The 22,177-nt window shown below is 41.8% G+C and overlaps 1 long non-coding RNA gene across 50 annotated transcripts in view; it reads right to left on the bottom strand.

The window, feature by feature from the left end:
• The window catches only part of LOC132329728 (uncharacterized), a 397,002-nt gene that overhangs the window by 205,378 nt on the left and 169,447 nt on the right, over positions 1-22,177 (bottom strand). For 49 of the 50 annotated variants that reach the window (XR_009487141.1, XR_009487139.1, XR_009487143.1 and 46 more), the window contains one exon: positions 20,896-21,028. The exons of the other annotated variant lie outside the window; for it this stretch is intronic. This is a non-coding gene — a long non-coding RNA (uncharacterized LOC132329728). The remainder of the gene's footprint in view (positions 1-20,895; positions 21,029-22,177) is intronic. 50 annotated transcript variants of the gene reach the window in all.

The following is a 22,177-nucleotide window of genomic DNA, read 5'->3' as shown; positions in this document are numbered from 1 at the left end:
CCCTCCTGCCAAAGTTGATGCTCCATTTTCCTAGAGATTGCTTTTGTGAAAAAAAACAACAACAACAAAAAAGGAGCTACACCAATCATTACCTCAGTCAGCTTTCCTAAGTCAGGAAAGTGCCACTGCAAGGAAAAAATCCTGGGAAATATTTTTGGGAGGAATTCTGGGCTGCCTGTTCAGTGGCAGCTACAGTGCTTCCTGTACCCAAAGGAAGCAACCCTGAGGTACTGTGAGATGGAGCCTTTCCCAGCTGGAGGTACCTTTCACAGTACTTTTATCTTTCCCTGTTGTTTCACAGCAAACAGCTTCTTCTTATCAGTTCAGACCACTTCCAAAAGGGAGACCCCAACAGTCCTACACATGACCAGCCACTTCATGCACAGCATGAAGGAAACAAGGCTGACACACAAAAGCTGGTTGCTCACTCCCACTGGATGTATGGCAACCCTCTCACCAATTTTTCAGAAAACATCAGGATCTGCTCCATCTCCAGACTACAAGAAATGCCATCATGTGAGCTCATCTTTAGCACAGTGAGCACATCCAGAGATATCCTTGGGATCTGCAGGGAAAACAGAAACCCCTCTACCTTGGAATCACAGCCAGCTTTGATTGCAGGTATCTCAGGGAGCACCTGCTAGGTCTACTTCCTGAAAGTCATTCCTCTAAATCTCAAAAAGATGTAGGTGATCTGGTAAACCCCCTTTCACTGGGCTGCCAGGCCAGGAAGCAGCTCAAAGCTCTGGTCTCTTCTCACCATCTTCTCCCAGATGCTGCAGAAAACCCAGAGGGCCAAATGCCAATTTTCCCTTCCTGAACTATTTTACAATTTCTTATCCACATATGTAATGACTCCCTCAGCACAGTTTTTGTGAAGAGTTAACCTGGAGAGATTGAGAAGTTCATCAAGCAGAACTTCTGGACAGTTTTAGGAACAGAATGCAAACAACTTCAGGAATGGGGGGGTGTGCACAGGAGTTTCTGTATGTGTGTATGTTGTGTGTGCACATCCTGAGCAAGACCAGGAAAGATGTTAACAGCTTCTCCCAAACCCCCTCTGAGGCTCCTATAGCTCCGAGTTTATTTCTGACATAAAACACAAAAGTTGAGGCCTTCCAACCACATGGCTGACACGACCTGAAGTTCTGGAGATGTTCATCTGGATAAATTTTAAATTTCTATCTCCTCTTATCAGTCATCATAGGAGATGTCTGTGAATGAATTAAGCAATAGAACAAACTCACGTTGGTAACATTTTTCTGTGTTTGCAATGAAGATCAAGTGTTTAAGGTGCCTTCTTAGTTAGTGGGGTTACAGAGATGAATATTTCTTCATTCCCTTCCCAAACCTCAGCATTGCAGCCTTTCTTCCCACTGTACACCCTAAACTTAGGCACCAGCTTTATGATCTGTGTCTTCTCATGTTACAGCTCAAAGCACAATCCACCTCCACTGCCAAAGAGGACTTTTGGAAACATCTATAATCTATCTGTATTATCTATCCACAAATTCATCAATAATTTATCTATTAATTCATCATTACTATTACTAATGCATATAAATTGCCTTTCAAACCCTCAAAGTAGCTCAGTAAAAATAAATTAGGCATTAGCATATTTCTTACAATTAGATTCTCATCACATTGCTAATCATAGTCATTCCAGTGAATAGGGTTATTTGAATAATCTTAGTTGCATTTTTGTATTGAAAGGGACAGGACAAAAGAGATTTTCTGTTAGAGCTGGGGAAGCCATACAAAATGTATAATTAAGTATTTCACAACTGCTCAGTATAAACAAAAGTAAAAATAAAATGATGGGTTCTTACTTGGAAGTGTTGTCAAAATATGATGGTATTTTAATTAAAGACCAAAATCTATCTGTGTGAAGAGACAGTTGAAGGAAACAATGTCATAAGGGATTAGGACTAAAAGTAGTAGAAGTAAATATTTAAGTTTGCAGTAAATCTTCGACTATACCATTATATAAGGTTTTAAACTAATTCAGCAAATTCATAAATATGCAGCTGCAAGAACTAGTCCAATATTCTCAAGTAATTTTTTCTCCCACAAAGACATTCTATCTGGTCATTTCATATCACTTCAGGAGAAACCCATCTTCTGACTTGACAAAAACAAGTTCCTTGCTGTGCCTCAGCCTCAGCGAGCAGCCTGTGCAGAACATGGAGTGGACACATCCCTCCCTGTGCTCAGGCACCAGCAGGCAGCACCTGCACACTAAACCACAGCAGCACTGAGTTGGTGCTGTTCAAATCATTCCAGTGCTGAATCTGGGCCACCCAAATAATTCCAGTGCCTGCTTGAGTGGGAAAGAGCAAAATCCAATGGCACAAATAAAGCCAGGCAACAAAAAATATTGCAAGCATAACTTACATGTGCCTAAATTAATAGTTCAAAGTTTGATTTGGTGGGGGGGAAATCTACTCTGTGAATCACTGCAGAAGAAAAAAAGTTAACAGTGAACTTGGGCTGACTTAAATTACCTCAGTGTCCCTTGTAACAGCTTAGCTATAGTCTGATGTGTTTTAAAAAGAAAATGTCCCTTTCTACCTGTGTGATTCAGCAGCAGCACCAGGCTGTACCAGAAAAAAGGACTTCAGGTGTGAGGTGCCAGGTCCTGCCTGGCAAGGCCTGTTTGGTGTTGGCACTGCTCTGGCAGCAAGGCTGCTCACTCAGCTTTGAGAAGCTCCCTCGCTGGTGTAGCTTGTGCTGACCACTTTCACTGCTCTCCAAAATGCCAAATGCCAGTAAAAAACAAATTATTCTCCACCTGCATGGGCAAAAAGGGGTAAGAGAGAGCTAATATCACCAGTCAAGTTGATCATTGGTCCAACTTTATTGAGGGACAAATCAAGGTTTTCCAGCCTTGCACCAGAATTCCCTCTGCTTCCCAGGGGGCAGCCTGTTCCAAGCCATGCCATGCTAAGCTGCCTTAGTGAGAAAAGCCATTTCAAACAGGGCCCTGCTTCTGTTCTTAGTTTTGCCAAAGGCTTCAATGTTGGAATATAGAATATATTCCTAAACCTAGGATGGGCTCTGAACAGTCTTGGGTATGAGAACAGAGTACAAAATCACAGATGAGGGAAATCAAAGAAACTAAACTCGATGTGAAACAAAACAACACAACCAAACCCCCAATTTTCTTATGAGAATAACCCATTTGGGGGATGCCCAAATAAACTAGGGACAAGATGGTGAATCTCAAAACATGATAAAATATCTATACCACTAAGCAAACAAATGCAGTATGATGTTGATAAAGACAACACTCAGGCTATGATGCACTTACTGTAAAGCTGGATTCTCTTTTCCCTGCTCTATTAAGGTTTCAAAAAGCCATTTTGAAGGTCTACACTGCCATCAAACTGTAAACCAACTGGTCCAAAAGAATCATCTATAATAACAAAATTATCAGGAAGCATGATGCGTAACAAAAAAAAAGGCATAATAAAAGAAAATTTATATGACTACCACCTTCTTCAAATGCTTAGAAGATTACAAGGATGACAATCACCAATCCTCTGTGATGACTCTGCTAAGGACAGAGAAAAAGTCTCAAAGTACTTAAATGTGAGCAAAGAAAACCTTGTTAAACCCAAATGGTGAATCTCTCAATCCAGAAAGGTGCTGAGACTTCCTTTGCTGCAGGATTCTAAAAACAGATTTGACAAACACCTTTATTAGGAAGAAATTTTTTGCTGTGAAAATGGGCAGGCCCTGGCACAGAGTGCCCAGAGAAGCTGTGGCTGTCCCTGGATCCCTGGAAGTGCCCAAGGCCAGGTTGGACATTGGGGCTTGGAACACCCTGGTCTAGGATTCCAGGATAAACAGAAAAAAACATAGAACACCCTTTCTTAGCCACCAGTTCACAGGGTTCTGGCATTGACACCAACTTTTAAGGAGCAATCCAGAGAGTTGAGTCTTCAAGTAATAAATTGATTACAAGGGAACACCCTCTGTAACAGGAAAGTGGCTGGTAGCACAAGGACAGCTGGAAACCCATGGGGTAGTTCATTTCCTGGTTTGTACTTCCTTTTACTAACAAAAAATTAAAAAAAAACCAAAAAACCACCAGATATAAATTAAGAAGCTCAGAGATTTTTGGGCCAGTGAACACTCCTGGTTCTTAAGACACCCAGGGGAATTTTCCTTTTTGCAGCTATTAAACAACTGTGTATCAGGATTGTGTTAAGCAAGCAGGGGCCTTCGTATGGTTTGAACATAAGAGGGGATTAAAGTCCCTGCTTCTGCTCTGAATAACACAAGGCTTAACTATTTAGAACATGTTTCTTCTCAAGCCATTTCTACTCTCCACTTTTATCCCTCCCCTTCAGTATTTTTAGAAAACCTAAGTCTCAGAAAGAAAAATCTTCTTCGCCTTCTGTGCCAGTGTAGATGCAGGAGCTTTAATATCATACTTTCTAGAGGGAAATGGTTGAGAGAGACAGATGGCCCATTCTGCCAGAACTGCAAACAAAAGCTAAACTCTTCTACCTGAGGAATTTTCAGCAACTGAAAGTTAAACCATTTAAGCTACAAGATTTTGAAAAGCGAATGTGAACTAGGAAATTTTTATAATGTTAAACTTCACTTAAAGTGAACACATCATTTATGATCATGTAATCCAAGCACAAGAAGTGAGAGTGAGGATCAAGCTGACCTGATCCATCTTGTCTGACTCCAAAATGGGCAAACATACACAGATAGATCAAGGGGCTAGGATGACAGTCTGGTGATTTGACCTCTCAGTGTGTAATCATAGAATAACAGATTGGTTTGGGTTGGAAGGGACATTAAACCCATCCAGTTCCTCTGCTCTGCCAGGGGCAGGAAGACCTTCCACTGTCCCAGGCTGCTCCAAGCCCCAATGTCCAGCCTGGCCTTGGGCTCTGCCAGGGATCCAGGGGCAGCCCCAGCTGCTCTGGGCACCCTGTGCCAGGGCCTGCCCACCCTGCCAGGGAAGGATTTCTTCCCCAGCATCCCATTTGACTCTGGCACTGGGAAGCCAATGCCCCTTGTCCTGGTACACCAGACCCTTCCAAACAATCTCTCTCCATCTCTCCTGTAGCTCCTTCAGGCCCTGCAAGGCCACAGTTTGGTCACCCCAGAGCTTCTCCTCTCCAGGTGAACAATCCCAGCTCTCCCAGCCTTTCCTCCCAGCAGAGCTGCTCCATCCCTCTGCTCATCCTGGAGCCTCCCCTGGGCTCTCCCCAGCAGCTCCAGGTCCCTCCTGTGCTGGGGCAGCTCCACAGGTGGGGTCTCACCTGAGCACAGGGGCAGAATCCTGTCTCCCCTGCTCTCCAGGCTGGGGCTCAGCCCAGAGCAGGAGGGTTCTCTATGTTTTCAATCTATACCCACAAAATATTTGTTTTCAACTCTATAACACTCTTGACACAGCAGCATTAGAGCTGAGTTCCTTACCCCATTGAATGTCCTCTGTATTGGACCTTCTCTCCTTAATGCCCAAGCCAAGTGCCAGAATTTCTTGTTTCAGTTGCTTCCTCTAAATCTGTGTGGAGGGATTGGGTGTTTTTTGGAATCCCCAGAGATTCAGAGGGGACAGAATGAGAAAAAAGCCTTGGTTACACCATATAAACAGAAAATCACGTCCAGTCTTATGATAAATGGGAGAGGATCAGTCCACACTCTTGGCATCAGAGAACCCCTAACCAGCCATGCAGGGCTTGCACCTCACTCCTCACTGCTCAGAGGCACAGCCAGCTTTTCTGCCATCACCACCTCAAATGGGTATTTCACTGCTGCAAAGGGAGTGGAAATGCAACATGAAATCAGAAGTGTCAGTGCTTAACTCAGTGCTTACTTTGTGCCAGTGTAAGTGGCCAGCTTGACAGCAATAAAGCAGTCCTCTTACAGTCTCCCAAGCTCTCTTCTTATCCAAAAGGTAAAGAGGGAAATCTAGCAGTGGTTTTACAATGACACAGGGTTTGGCAGCCTGTAATTTGCAGTGACTTCCACCTCTCCCAGTAACACAGCCTCTCTTCTGAGAGATGACACTTCACAACTCCCTTTGTTCCCTAGCAGGGAAGGCAGACTTAGTGGCATTGGCACTGCAACATCTGCTCCCCAACATGAGCAGATGCTCCAGAGAAGATCCATTCACATGAGTTCCTGGCCTTGCCTTTGTCACTGCTCTGTCTGGAAGGTGACAAATATCAAAGAATTTTCTTCATTGCGATTTAGAGCCCTTAACTACCAACAACAAATGTAATAGAGTTCTTTGTTTGGTTTTATGTGTGATACAGCTCCACCTACAGTGAAATGCAGCTGAGACTCAGCTAAAAATCACCAAGGAGGATGGTACATCTGAGCAGAAGGCTGCTCTCACAAAACAGAACATATCTATCAATTGTCGCTACACTGTCACATAAAATTCTGGAAAGCATCTGGATTTGTTTAACTTTTGACTATTTATTAAATACATTAAAGTACAACACAGAAAAGGCTTCTGTTTTATGAGAGGAATTTGCATTTTGCTAACAAACCAGCTTTTCAGACCTGTAGTGAAGCAAAAAACAAAAACCAAATTCACAATTCCAGCACGAATACATAAGTGCTGAAATTTCTTCATCATATCTATCCTGGAAAAAGTGTATTTTGATGATAGCTTAGCAGAGCTAAAATTTCATTTTCAAAGCATTTAATCATACAGATGATAGACTGGCAAGGAGGGAAAAGAGTCACAGCAGGAGAATTATAGATTATTTAGTGTAGCAGAATTACAAACAGATTTTCCTTCTCCAAAATCTTATCATTTTCCTTTTCATTTTAATGAGATAATAGTAAGCATAGGAAATCAGAATTTAGATAAATGGGAAGTAGAGACCAACAGTTGAAACAAAATCAGAAGTTTGCTAAAATGTCCTATTATTTTAATTTTCTTTTTAGTTCCTAATTTTGAATAGCTGGAAAATAGCTTTCAACAGTGAGTGACAGTATTCTAATAACACAATAATAAACAATAACATGCAAACTGATTCCCTTCTTCCTAAAATGACTAGAAAAGGTTAAGTCCAGCAAAATTTTTTATATAATAATTTGATAGCAAAATGATCTGTGAAAATAACTACTGAGCACACACAGCAATAAGAGCACAAAATTAGAATATAACTTGATACCTTAACAAACCAAACCAGATTGACTAAGAGCACTAAAGCTGAACTGGTTTGTCATTTATAGCTCTGCAATAGAGGGACAAACTGAAATACAGGAACTTTCTTTCCACTCACATCCACCTTTGTCAAAGGGCTGGAGAATTTGATTATTCCCCAGGAAAGCAGCTCTTGGAGATCAACTGCTGCATGGCACAATCCCCCTGCTCACATGTCATGCTGGACTGTTGCAGTAAAGTAAAAAAATCATAAAGAAAGGCTTCATAAAATCAAGCTTGCCCTCCTGGAATCAGTGGCTGGCCTTGCCAAGCTAGCACTGTGCAAGTTCCCATGTGAAAGCAATCCTGGTGTGAGCAGTTCCTTAGCATAACAATCTGTTCCTGGGTAAAGAACAACCAGCACCTGTAGAGACTGCTTTTACAACTTTAGATAGAAAAATTAAAACTATTTCTCACAACCAACCTTTCCTGCATGTACACACTGAGAGTTTGAGTGACCAATCAATACAGGGTGACAACTTGTTAATAACCAATAGAGTAATTGGCAAGAAAGCTCCTGACCAATTGGAGTCACACACAAGGTCTGTAAAACTGTATCAAAAGGAGTTATGTGATTAAAGAATGGGCTTTTTCCACCATGGAGAAAATTACCCCATGGACTTTTCCTTTCTCAGTACAGCTCAGCAGTTCTGCCTCTCCCCTCCAGACACATGCACAGCCCCTGTGAGGGATAAAGGAGAACCATCCCCTGGCTTCCCTGCACTCTGACCTCCATCCAAAGGATGGGAGCAGGTAACACTCCCTACTCCCAGCTTGCCTGGCCCGTGCCATGCAGATGGGGGAGCTGGGGAGGGACATAGAGAGAGTAAGAGTCTCCAAAATGTTGTAGTGGGAAAACTGCAGCCAAAAAAAAAAAAAATCCTTCTTTTTCCTGCTTATGATGTCCTCTCAGGGAAGTTCCTCTTCACTTCATACCTGGCTTTGCTTTTTAAAAAAGCACAGCCTTAAAGCAACATAAAATTCTTCCAGGAAGCAACATAAAATTCCTGCAAATCGCCTTCAGGTTTAATAATCATTCTGGAAAATGCAATTTGATATTTGTAATTACACATACCAGGCATAGCAAGAATAATGGTAGATCCTCTTTCACTTAAGTTAATGGAGCTGGTGATATAATCATGTCATTAAGCAAGTCTGGCTTCAGCATTACTGTGCTCAGATAGAAAGGGAATTATACTCTCTCAAAGTCACGACCAGTAAAAATGCTGCACAGCTTGTTTAAAATCTACTGAATGTATTGATATGAATTTACAGTAGACTTGGATGACCCCTGATTATCCTTTGATAAAAAGAAAAAGCAAAACCTTGAAAAATTAGGGGAAAAAATCCTAATATTTAACACTTCACATTAAACAACAGGGAAACTCTCTGATTTTGAGAATTGCTGGAGAGTTGGAAGATAAAACAATGAGGCAGTAAGGTAAAACTCTTTGCCTGGGACTTCCAATCACGTTAGAGGCTGTGTTCCATCCCACTTCTGTGGGAATACTGGTATCCCTGTGTCCCTGTTACAGCTCAGACACGAAATCAGCTCTCCCTTAGGGGGAGATGTGGAGGGTGAATATCCTGAAGCTTCTAAAATTCCCATACATGACACTAATTGAAGAGATCAGTCTGCAGAAGGTGAAGCTGCTTTTGGGCCACAGCATCAGTAAATTCCAGGCACTCCCAAGGGTGCAGAGCTACAGCAGCCTGTCCTGGGAGCATAAATCAGGATGAAGTGGCTCAGGAAAAGAAAAATCAAGCAGCTTCCAAACACCTGCTGTCAAAACCCAGGGAATACAGCCTTGTCTCAGTGTGCTCAGGAACACAGATGAATTAAAGGTGTGCGCTCCAACTGTGTCCCATCACCTACTGCAGATACATCATCTCTCTGAGGAATTGCTGGAGGTTACAGGTAATATTGCTGCACTCTGTTCACTCCCACACAAACATAGGGAAGCAAAAGGATCTGATGCACTACACATTTGTGACACTGTCTGAGTATAATTTAGCTCTTCTTGGCTCCTGGAACATGCATTTTTATTGAAGGGAAAAAATCAACATAGTTCTCTATACTACAGAGGAAAAAAAGAATTGTAGGAAAAGGAGCCTGAGGCAAAAAAAGCTTCTGCAATTCTTGTAACTTCAGTCTGGGCCAGATAATTTCCTCTACCTTCAAAATTCAAATTACTTTGAAAAAGGTTAATTGTGATTCTTTCCAAACTCTCTTGGGCTTTGCTGTTGACGTCAACTGCAAGCTCCCAAGTCCTCCTCCACAAGCAATTACAAATTGCAATAATGTCTGCTCAGTCTTAGATCAGACAATATCTATATTTTCATCTTTTTAACTGTACTTTCCAATAAGATCAGCTTCATTTCTAGTTTGAATACTGTATTTGTCAGATGCAGACTACAACACCATTTCAGAGCTGCCCCCCCCTCCCCGGTCAGCTGAAAACTATTAAAAGATAAGAAAAACTAACTCAAGAAAGAAAAATAAACCAACTCCCAATGTTTTTCTTAAAGCTATTACATTATAAGGCAGAATCAAGTGCTGTTTGCACACTTCTCAATCACTCTCCCACAGTCACAAGAGAATTTTCAGAGAAGGTTTGTGGCTGCCATATTTCCGTTTGGAGATTTCTGTACATTGCTCTTCTCCTGATCCCGGGAGCTTCTGAGGAATTACCTTGAGCTCCTTCACAGGGAGGCTCTTGCACAAGAATAAACCATGACCCTTTACACAGCCTAGCACAAAAAGGCCACCAATCCAATCTGGGTTAAGCCAGTCTGTCCCTTACAGGGCACCCCAGACCCAAAGCTGCAGGTGAAGATCACTTTTAACTTTCCAACAGAAGATCTATAACACCTATTAGGAGATTAATTAATGTGTTTTCCTTTGTACTTATTACATGAGTTTAAAAATATTTAACACAGAATATACTTTGCAATTATTTTTTTCTTGCTCTGCTTTTTTCAACCCTTTGACTGCACTTATTGAAAACTTCTCTTTGTAAGCCACCCCTTTGAGAAATATTCATTCTCCCACGTCTTAAACAGGACTTTCACTGACCTTGTCATTTAGAAGATCACTTTTTCTCTGTATTAAAAAAAATTCAGACTTCTAAAAGAAGAAATGATCTTATGACAAGGTCAGAATATCTTGAATTCCATACAGAAATGAATAAGGAAGTCTATATAATTTATTTTAATAGGAAGCTTGAAAGAGACTGAAATATTCATTTGTAGAAAATATAGAACTAGCTATACCCTAGAGTTCACATCTTGGGAAGAAAAGCAGCAGTCTGCCTCTCCACTTCTCTCATTCCCCCATCTGACATTCTGAATTCCTGACAGATGTCACCTTTATGGCATTTCCAGCCTTCACACACAGGGAGTCCTGCACTGGCAGCCCTGGGACAAAATCTTCCCCCCTCTGAGCTCACCTCTAGGTCCTCTGGAACTGATGCCTTGAGAAGGCTGCCCTAGAACAGAGGCCAGACAGAGTTAAAGAATAAGGCAGGGATTTATTAAAAGGATCTCCTCCATGGATCCACCTTGGGCAGCACAAGAGCCCAGCCAGGGCTGCACCCAAGGTGAACCAAAACGGGCACAAAATGCACACCTGGTCATGGGGTCTGTCACTGTGATCAGTTCTGCTCCATTTGCACCTTGGAGTTCATTGTCCCATTCCAGCTTTAGCCCATGCAGTCCCACCCTGCTTGTTTTTCTCTCTCCAGCCCACGTTGTTTATGTTCTTGAGACTGAAATTTGGATCATTTGTCCTTGGTCCCAAGTTAGAGAAGGAATTGTTTTGTCTCCCTACTCTGTGCAGAGAGGTCACCATCCCCTAATGTGAAGCTCAGAACCACACACTAAAGCAGCACAGAATCTGAAAAATATAAAAGCTAAAGCCTGAGACATCATTTCTTGGAAATTGGAATAGCTCAAGGGTGAGGCCAGAAAAATTGGCCCAAGTCAGTTAAATTATCCAGCTCTGTGATGCAGCCTTTGCATCCAGGCTCAGAAACACCACGGTGAGGCTTTAGGGCTCCCTGTACTTCATCAGCACTGAAGGAATTAGCTGGAATGAGCTGACCCTGCAAAATGGCTCTGCTTGACACCAGCAGCCAGGATGTGCATGGGAACAACCTTAACTCCCAGGCAGTGCTCTGCCCCTCACATTCAAGGGATAGGGATTGTGACAGAAAACCGAAGGAGGACAGATTACATGGCAGCCTCAAGGCAGGGCCATCTGAGAGGAACTTAGGACAGAATGCTTCCCAAAAAAACAGTTCACTTGGGACACAGTGACCTCCTGGAAGAAGGATTTCTGTCACCTCAGCTGCTGCCCACAAAGACTTCCTGCCCCAGGGAGCATCAGGAGAATTGCACTCGGCAGAAGTCAGAGAGATCAGGCTCAGCTCCCAGGAAATCTCAACAGACAGAAGAAGTTCATGTGATTTTTTGAAGTCCTGGTGTGCAGTTTTCAGTCTTCATTTTCTTACACTCCACTGTTTAATTGAAAATACCAGTGAACTTCAAAAAAATTTAAAAAAATCTTGCTTCTAGACATACCCTTGGAGTATTCAGAACCCTGTAGTATTTTCTTCCAGTTATAAATTCTTTGATTCCTGGAAATAAAGCAGTAGTGGATGGGCCATAACCAGGATGCAGGCAGCAGTCCCATCCCAGAGTAAATCAGCCCAGGGTCTGTCTTTCAGAATAAACATTAAATAGAAGCCCTCAGCCTCTGCACTACCCACAAAGACCAGGTACAGCCATAACATGCAAGAGTTTTAAGAGATTAACCATTCATCCTTTATGATCACATTTTTCTGTCTATTGATTTTACAGTTTCTGTACAGTCATGTACAAATTGTGTGACTTGGGGATTTTAACAAAGTTACACTCAGGTAAGCACATGAATTTACATACTTAGTAATGTAGCCCTCACACAGATCAGCCATTTAGTTTCTATATGTGCCTGCATGACTAAAGAGGAATAAAACAGTGTCTGTTCACAGCAGGACTGGGACAGAAAGTAATTTCCCAAATTTCCTCAGCATCCTGTGGCATGCATGGCCACCATTTCACACCTGTGGACTGCTACTACAGCTTAAAAATTTGACGCATTTATAATTGGTATTTATTATTTCATATTATTTCATATCTGCTTCATACCACCAAATTGAACAGATACTATCATCTAATCCCATTTGACTTAAAATAAGAATTTTTTTTTTTTTAGTCATTTCCTTACTCTTAAATACCTACTGAAGTACTTCAGGAAAATTTTCCTTTCTAATTTCTTCTGTGGCTCTTAAAATCCAGGACAGTCCTTTTCCCATATTGCCACCTCCTCCGTGCAGAGAATTTCCATTACCATGGCTGTACGTGAGGAGTATGTTTATGTTGTGTGTAATTAATTCTATTTCTCACATAGACACACCTAAGAGAAGCACGCTGGTAGCAGCACTGAAGCAGGATTGAGATAGGGCCAGAGACCATGGAAGTGTGGGGAGAAGAGAATGGTAGCCAGGGAAATGGCACTGGTTAGGAGGGGAAAAGGGAATATTAAGTCTGTATTGCATCATGTTCATAACAGCAACTCCTGTTTGTATTTCAAGCCTTCTTTAGCAATCAGTAAAGTGTCAATTTTCATTCTCCTCCACACAGACACAAGGAGCCTAATTTTCAGCAAGAGGTTAGCAATAAATAATTTAAAACTTTGTCAAGAATGGATGGGGTTTGACTGCCTGTGTGTCAGTTTGACAACTTGAGAGGCAGGAATAAAGCACTGGGAAGGGTGAGAAATCCTGAGGCTGCTGCAAGGAATCAGAGAACCTGGAAAAGCAGCCTATAATGATCTAAAACCAGAGGTACAGGAAACAGCCCGAGATCAGCCCATCAAATCCATGTATACTGCACAGAAACCTGAGAGAAGGCTCAGCTTGCCAGGGCCATGAGGCTCAGGATGCAGCCTGGAATCTGGGGATCAGCCACAGGGATAACCCTCACTGCCAGCATGCCCTCTGTGCTCTACAGGAATAAATAAATGCTCAGCTGAGTACCTGCTCCCCCCAGTAATTGTAACACAGGTCCTCTCTCAAATCTGACAGTGAGCACATCAATCCCTGGCAATCCTGGCACAATTTGTTTCTCCTTTGGAAGGTATTTGTCCTGGGATGCCTGGAGCTGGGCTCAGCAGTGGAACCATCTCAGCTATCAATCTCCCCTTACATCAAATTCCAAACTACAGCCAAATTTGATTGAAATGCCTGGGATTTAGTCTCTAATATGTCTCAAGGCTTTTCTTGAGAGCTGCTTCTTTCTGCCAAGTGATTCATGTTTTGTATTGGAAGTGATTTAATCCCTTCCTAATAATCTATGGTTTATATACACAGGGCACCCCTGACTGGCATTTCTAGGGTCCCAGGAAGCCTGTCTTTAAAGATAGGTTCAAATACACAAAACCAATATCTTACTGCAAAAGTACAGAAAGACTGATCATGTCATCTACTCCTATATTCTGTTCAATTAAAAAAATTTATTGGAAGGTTTCAGCATTTTCTTTATTAAGAACAATGAGAAGGGTTGCATTCTTATTTAGGTTTAGAAATATCTTGCTAAGTTTTTTACATTTCTGCATTCTGAACTATGTTTCTCTGAGACAGCATATTTATCAGGATTTTCAGTTGTGTTACACACAAATACACCCCCCCCCCCCATCTTTTTCTATTTAAATATCAAATCATTTTCAATTTGATATTTCCTAAAGCAGAAGTTTTCTGTCTTTTCACACAGACTCTGGACATTATTTTGCCTCCTCCTCCATCTTCTAATTCTGTTTCAATCAATTTTAAACTCAATTGCAAGATGATTTTGTGGCTTATAAAATCACATGTGCAGAACCTGAATCTTTAGAGGTCTGCAAAATGACAACATCTAAGACAATAAAACTGGTCACTTGGTAGGAAGATAAGCACAGGTTTGTTTTCATTACAACCAATCCTGATCAGAGGCAATAACTTTCCACTATTAACAGCAAATTAAAGATGGGCAATTGACATTTATAAACCACTGATTATTTTAAAAGTTAATTGAGAAGAACTTTCATGAGGTAAAAGAGAATTGTCTACTGCTTTCCAAGCCAGTCAGCCTCAAAGCACCAAACCACTGCCTTGGTGCTCTTTATTATCAGTTATTATGGCCACAGCAGCTTCCCTCTTTCCCCACTGCTCTGTACAAAATCCCAGTAAGCTGATAAACCCTGGCACCAGAGAAAAGGCCTTTCTGGATAATGCAACAGCTCCTAATTGTTGCTGGTCTAGCACAGCTCCAAGATCTTGAAACAGTATTTTGAGGACAACCTCATCCAAGAGAAGAAATTCTGAGGCAAGTATCTGTGTATCACTGCATCAGTGTATATTATAATGTGCATTTTCATATTAAATCTCATTCAATGCTGGCAGTGGCTAGCAGACCACTGTTGTTCCTGACACAATTTAAAACAGAAATCACTCAAAGATCCTGAAAATCACTCCAGTAAGGATAAGGGTTAGGATTAATCTTGGGACAGGAATAAGTCACAATGCAAATACAGGGACAAGAACAATTGGGCAGGCAGCAATTCTGCACAAGATAATCTAACCCACGACAAACTGATCTGAGTCTGCTGCAGCCCTGGGAGGGTCTGTGTGAGTGACTCACACTCTCCTGTCTGATTTTGCAGGATGATGCTCAAACACCATCACGGTGTCTCAGCTGGGAGAAGTAATTACCAGCAAAGGGACTGTGCCTGTCCAGACTGCCTCTGGCAGCTCCTGAATACTTCAGACCTGCTGCTCTTTCAGGGTAAAAACTAGGGGGATAAAGAGTAGCAATGCCAAGCTCACCTATTTGCTATTGGCCCATTTTGGTTCAAGGCATTCACAAGGTGAGAGGCAATCAAGCAATTTCCTAAAAGCCTCTTGATTCCAACTGCACTGCTGCATCTGAAGGGGGCTGCACTGCAGAGTCAAACAGGAAACCTGGGGTCAGGATTTGGAATTCACCAGTCTGACTTTGCCTTTAAGTGGTGTAATAGTTTTCATACAGGCTGGAACTGCTCAGAAACAGGTTAGAGTTTAGTTACCTCTGCTTGGGAAGATTTCAAATGTGGCCTGTCCCCCTTTCAAACCTGTTTGACATCAGGGATGACAATTCACTGCAATCCAGCTGCTGGGCCAGCCCACACACACTCCAGTGCTTCTCAATACAAGCTGCAATGGGTTTGAAGTTGCATTGAATGTATTTCTAAACTTACTGCCTTTTCAAACTGTGCTCCTTTTTTTTGGATATATTTCTAGGCGCTTATCCTAAAAGTGATAAAAACAGAGAAACAGTACTTTGAGATCTATTGTAAACTTTGGGAGAAGGTTTCTGTACTGAACACTACATCCTTGTCCCTAGAGCAATTTCATCCCAACCAATTATCAAGTAAAAATTTGTATGATTCCATGATTTAGGATGGGGGTTCTGTGCATTAGTGATAAAAGACCTCTCTGAGAGAGTTTCACCATGAAGATTAGCAGCTCCTAGATCACCACACACAAGTTCCCAGGTACTAAATTATGACATTGGTGCATTTGCAGTTATTCCCATTTTGATTCCCTGTGGTGCATATAAAGAGTCAGCAGTGTTCCAGCACCTGGGATCCACACACAGCCCACAGCAAACTCTGAAAACCTTGTACTCTGCACAGCTGAACATCCAGGCTTTGGCTCTGCAAACTGCTCAGACTTCAATTTGGGATTGCCAAGAGGCCTCAAATGACTCCCTTCTTATGTGGGTATGGTTAATTAGCACTAATAACTTCACTGAATGATTAAACAGGGACATTAAAATGAATATTTACATTTACTGTTAGAATTTCCAGATTTTTTTCCACTTAAAAACTGCATTTACAGTACGTAACCTCATTAAACAGAAAGCTGTGTATGCCACACTGGGGATGTATCACACCAGCTTTACATGTTCTCAGCCATCTTTCTGGGAATTCAGAGTACCCCTCCTTCTGCAGGCATCAGGAGTGAAATAAAACTGCTTGGATGGGCAGAGGACATAAAACAGACATAATAGCCAGAAATAATGCAACATCAAAATAGGTGTGCCAGAACACTCCTGCTTGAACAAAAGCCTTGAACTGGCACAAACTGCTCTTCCCAGCACCATGGACTGGACAGGCAGTAAAACCTTCTGAGTGGGGCTCAGACTCAAAGGACTCTAAGGCAAAGGGGGTTGTGATGTGTTGCAATGTCACATCATTTCTGTCATCACAAAACACTCACCTTGAAGGCTAAGGCAAAAGCTTGAACTTGGACCTGCCCCAACCTCACTCATGGAAACTCACAGTTACAAATCCTGAATTTGCATTTCTTCATAATGTGGATTTTTTCCCCCTAGCATTTGTATTTTCTTGGTTGACTTTAATTAACTTCTTGCTATGCTCATAAACTTGGAGAGGATTTGCTTTAAGCTTTTACATCTCTAGCCCATATTAAGATATTTTAATCTTTAAACCTCTAGAACATTTAATGGATTTAAACAATTTAAGAAGGAAGGAAAAGGTGCTGGCAAAACGCACCCAAACCGAACAATTTTGCATGAACTTTCTATTTGGCACAACTTAAAATTTATCTTAAGATGGTCTAGAAACACCTGAATGGACCCAATCACAACAGATACATACTTTATTTCCCATTAAATAAAACATGGCAAGCTGGGAAAGAAAAAGATGGGGAGTATGGGGGATGGAACAGAGAGATCTAAAGTAAACTGAAGCATAAAAAGACTGCAGTAAACAGGAACTAAAAAGGCTGCTTCAGGGAAGCAGCTTTTTGAGTCCATTAAATTAAGAGGTTGGGCTTTCAAAACAAGCTGGGGAAAACAGAGCTTTATACAGAAAGCAAATTTAGAAAGAGATGTGAAAGGTAAATGTTATGGGTGACTGTGTGAAAAGAAGCAGTCATATAGAAAAAGAGATGCTTCTTGTGGTGTGTGGTGGACCTGACTTTAAAAATACCTCTCTCTCTGTAATATTCATATTTCCAATTATTTGCTTTATCTACAATGACAGAGCATTTCTCTTCCACTTGCTGTCTAGTACACAGAGCATTAACAGTGCACCCTTAAGCACTGCCTCCACCCCATAAAATACCTGTCCTTCCAGAGTGTGACAGGAGTAATTCCTGCAGATAATTTCCCCTTTTAGTCTGACCATTAAGAAAACATCCCTTTCTGCTCATCTCATTTTTACCCACAAAGAGAGCTTCAGGTAGATGGAGAAACCTGGCTGGTGTTGGTATCAGAAATGCTGAAGGCATGACAGACACACATCTTTCCTGCCACAGATGGGACTAGAAGACCTGTATCTTGAAGGTCAAATAAATACAGATTTTGGTGTCACAGTCACCCTTCAAGCAGTAGTTCAAGCTCTTTCCCTCCTGTGGAAGCACTGCCCTCCCTTCTAAGCACCCCAAGGCTTGACCCTCTCTGGGCCTTGGTTTTGCAGAGTGCAAAGGAGCATGTGGAATCCCCACTTATGTGCCCTTCTTGCCCTCATTTTGTTGCTCATGACAAGTTTAAACAACTTCAACATTTCCCTGCTTCTTCTCAAAAGAGGTAGAGATAATATTCTAGTCAGTGAGATTGCTTCTAACAAAAAACAAACACACAACATGGAAAAGGGAAGTTTAAAACTAAAACTAAACACAAGTTTAGTTTAGTTACAAAACACAACTTAGTTACTAAACAAAAGTTTAGTTTAGTTTTAGTTTTATCATCCTTTTGGTATGTACAGAGGAAGGTGAAAAAACCTCAAGCCCTGCTGCAAATACGTCCCCACAGACTTGCAGCACACAAATGGCTGCAAAGTCCCCTCAGGAAAGCTCAGATGAAAATTCTCAGCTGTCCAAACATCTGCTCATTGCAGGGAGCTTTAAAGAAAATTACAACTGTCCAGACAATCTTCATTTGTCAATGCTGTTCTCCTCAGAGATCAGATAATCCCAAGATTTTTTACTTACAAGAGTAGGCAGCAAATAATTAATGTAGCTGCTTACTAAACACTTCAACTTTATAGACTCCCTCCCCTTACAGAAAGGGAGAACAGCTCTTGCCACATTCCCTGTGCCAGCTGTCAAGTCTTAGCTATGGGCTAACATGGCTTTCAAAACTTTATCATCCAGTGCTGCTAATTAGCCCTAATGGACCTAAGCAATATGAAGGTCTTTGATTGGTTTTCTTTGGATATTATTTCCCTTGAACAGATTTTAAGCCGTGGGCAATACTGTTCTCTGTGGCTGTATCCTTCTGCTGAGCTCCCACTGGTCCAGTTCTGTGGTTGGAAAAGCAAAGCAAACCCACGAGGGTCACAGGCTGGACCATTTCACAGAGCAAAACACAATCTGCATTTCCTAACAGGCAGAGTATCCAATTACCTCGAGGTTGTCTGTACTGCTGTCTGCAACCAAACTGCTCCAAATTCTGCCCCGCTTGCTTTTTGGGAGTAATGGACAGAGAGCTGTTCACTGAGATTTTATTGCCAGGCATCAGCATTGATTTCCTCCAGCATATCCTAATAGTTCATCTGACTGCACCTGGCCTTTGTTTTGTGCTTCTTCTGTTTCTTTCAACACCCTGGTTTTAACAGGATGGCCCAGAGTTCCCATGAGGAATCTAGGATCAGAGAACAGGATGGCCAGGCTCTGTTCAGGTGGCTGCACACAGAGCACAAGAGCAGCTCTGGGAGCACTTCCCCTCCTGGGACCAGCACTGCAGAACCTTCCACAGCACCTGAACATGGCCAACACAAACATTCCTGCTCATTTTTTGCCTGATCTGATGCCCTATGAAGGCTGTCCTAGAACAGAGGCCAGACAGAGTTAAAGAATAAAGCAGGGATTTATTAAAAGGCCTCCATGGATCCACCTTGGGCAGCACAAGAGCCCAGCCAGGGCTGCACCCAAGGTGAACCAAAATGGGCACAAAATGCACAACCAGTCACGGGGTCTGTCACTTTGATCAGTTCTGCTCCATTTGCATCTTGGAGTTCATTGTCCAGTTACACTTTAGCCCATGCAGTCCCACCCTGCTTGTTTTTCTCTCTTCAGACCACCTTGTTTATGCTCTTGGGCCTGAAACTTGGATTGGCTGTCCTTGGTCCCAAGTTAGAAAGGGATTGTTTTGTCTCCCTACTCTGTGAAGAGAGCTCACCATCCCCTAAAATGAAGCTCAGAGCTACACACTAAAGCAGCACAGAATCTGAAACATATAAAAGCTAAAACCTGAGGCATCAGATCCAAGCTCTTTCTTCTCTGTTCCTCCTCTTCCCTCCCCACACAAGTACTTCAGATGAGACCTCACCTGTCAGCAATGGACCTGCTCCATGAGTCAACAATGTCAATTATGAAGCCCATGCTTATGTTGAAATGAGCAGAGAATAAAAGAATGGCATCCATACAGAAAAAAAAGTGTGGGCAGAATTGTTCAGTGGAATAGTGGAATCTAAGCAGAAAAGCAATCATATTTCTAGCATGACAAAAACATAGGCAGATAGCAATGGAGCTGGAAAAAAACCTGTAGGTGTGGGTTGTTTTCTTCAGCCAACATCAATTATTTATTTTAGAATGACAGCACATCAAATTTCACATATAACTCTAACAGGCTTCTGTGTCCTTTTGTGGTACATTATTCAAAAGATCAAAAATCCTGATTTGAGAAATTCCTGTAAATGTTCTCTCCTAAGACTGCTTTAAAGATGCCACAGGTAACATCTACCTGGAGGAAATGATGCACTAGCATCCTATTGAACAGTCCAAAAAGTAAAACTTAAAAGCAAACTACTCTTCAAGAAAACTCAGTGAATTTATTTTGAAAATGTGTTCTTTAAAACAAAGAGAATGAGATCTTGAGATTATAACTAAGATGTGTTGGAAACTGCCTGTTCAATATGAGTCAAACCTCAAGAGTCAAAAATGCAAAATAAACCAATGTTTAAAACTTAGAAAAGGAAGGCTTTCTCATAAATCAATACTTATGGTTCTGACCCTCTTACCTCAAGGGAGTAGAGCAGAATTGGAAAGGCATGGAAAGGGACAGAATGATCAGAGATAAGAAACTGTGTCAGACTAAGGGATGACTAGATTAACATCTTTCTGCCAGGAAACACAAACTGAGGTGGGAGAGGTTAGAGGCCTCTAAAATCATGTTGAGCAGAGCAAATCATGTTCATTGTCTCTTCCTTCTTGTGATTCAGAGGCTTTTGGAGGAAAAGGATAGCTGTCATTCCTGACTATGCTGTGTGAAAACTCCCAGTAGGATGAGTTAGTGAATGGCAGGTGTGGATTGTATCTCCAATTTTAAATCAATGGGATCTACAGTGTTAACTCTCTGAATTCCTTTAGTGCACATTGCCCTCCAGAACTCCGTAGAACAAAATTCCTGGGAATTTACCTTTCTTTTTCAGACTGTAATGTAAAATTTTGAATTCCTAAATCTGAACTGTTTGGTGGTAGATTACCTACATCCAGCATGGTAATCAAAATTGTGCCAAAGCTCAGCTCTCAAACGATTTTCAGATCTAAGCACCCAAAGTCATGTCAGTTGCAGGAGGAGTGGAAAGGTGGCAGCTCCAGCAATACTGGATGCTCAGGAATTACCTTCACCCCTCTGGTACAGCCAGCATCAGATGTCCTGATTTCCTCCCAGAAGTTAGGCTATTCCCAGCAGCTCAGCTTCCAAAGACCTTCCTCATTTTCTATGTTCATCTCGCCCACCAAGATGCAGCCACACCTAAGGGTCAGGAAAAAAAATGGTTAAATATTGTTTCATCAAATTATTAAATCTGCTGAAACTAAACCTTCCAGCAGGATTTGGGATATACAGCTTGCTCCAAAAGAGAGAAAATTTCTACAGGAAATTTCTGAAAATGCCACAATAGCTACCACAGAAGTGTCCTCATTCCCAAACTCCTTCAGGAATGGCTCTGCCTTCGACACTGTAAGGAAAGAAAACTGCAAAACACAACAGGTTATGTCACTTCAAGAGGGCCATGATCATGGAAAAAATCCTCTGTGGGACAGAAGGAAAATTAATGTTCTTAACTGGAGGTCTCTGGTCTCCCACCATCTACTTTAAGACCTGCTTAGAAACAGAGTTTTGCTGCAGTTTAGGCTTTAAAGGTCAACTTTTCACAGCACCTCAGCTTAAGGCTTGGAGTGTTTTAGCTTGGCTTTGAGCTGGGTGAAGGAACATCATTTCAATTTCTAAACACTTGAAGTGCCTTATCATCAGATCAAATGCACAACATCAACAGCAGCACTGCTGCAAGCTGACTTGATTTACACTTTGGGAAAATTCAGAAGGGCAGAAATCAAATGAATGCATAGGGGCATATTAGGGACCAGGGAACAGTGATTTCTGACCCCCACTTTCTGTACTTAGCATCTTACAATAGGAACTGGACTTTTAACCCCCAAATCGTGGTGTGAGGAAGGGAAACTGCTATTTGAAGGGACAGCTTCCAGAGACATAGAAGTTGTAATTAAGGTTATAGAGATAAACTGAAACTTTTAAGAGAGTAAAGCAAGTAATGGAGGACAATTTCATGCAGCTGGACAACTTATCCTGTTACTACAACAGCAATCTACTGCTAATGAGTAACCTCACATTCACAATTAAACCTTACTTAAGTGGAAATACTCATGTTGGGAACAAAAAGCCCCCCCATAAATCCAACATGCTATTTCTTACATAACAAAGGTTCCTGGGATTAAATGCCAGCTAAATCCTGAAGCACCAATTTCCCAAATGGTAACTTAGGCTAGACAAAGCTCATGGCCCAAGCCTTTCAACAGGAGCATGCAGCAAAGCTTTACAAATGGGATTTGGTATCCAAGACAGGAATCCCACCTTTGAGGGTTCTGGCCACTGAACTTGCAA

The sequence above is a fragment of the Haemorhous mexicanus genome, chromosome 7, assembly GCF_027477595.1.
Source record: "Haemorhous mexicanus isolate bHaeMex1 chromosome 7, bHaeMex1.pri, whole genome shotgun sequence".
Taxonomy (NCBI): domain Eukaryota; kingdom Metazoa; phylum Chordata; class Aves; order Passeriformes; family Fringillidae; genus Haemorhous; species Haemorhous mexicanus.
This window is presented reverse-complemented; position numbering and strand designations above follow the sequence as displayed.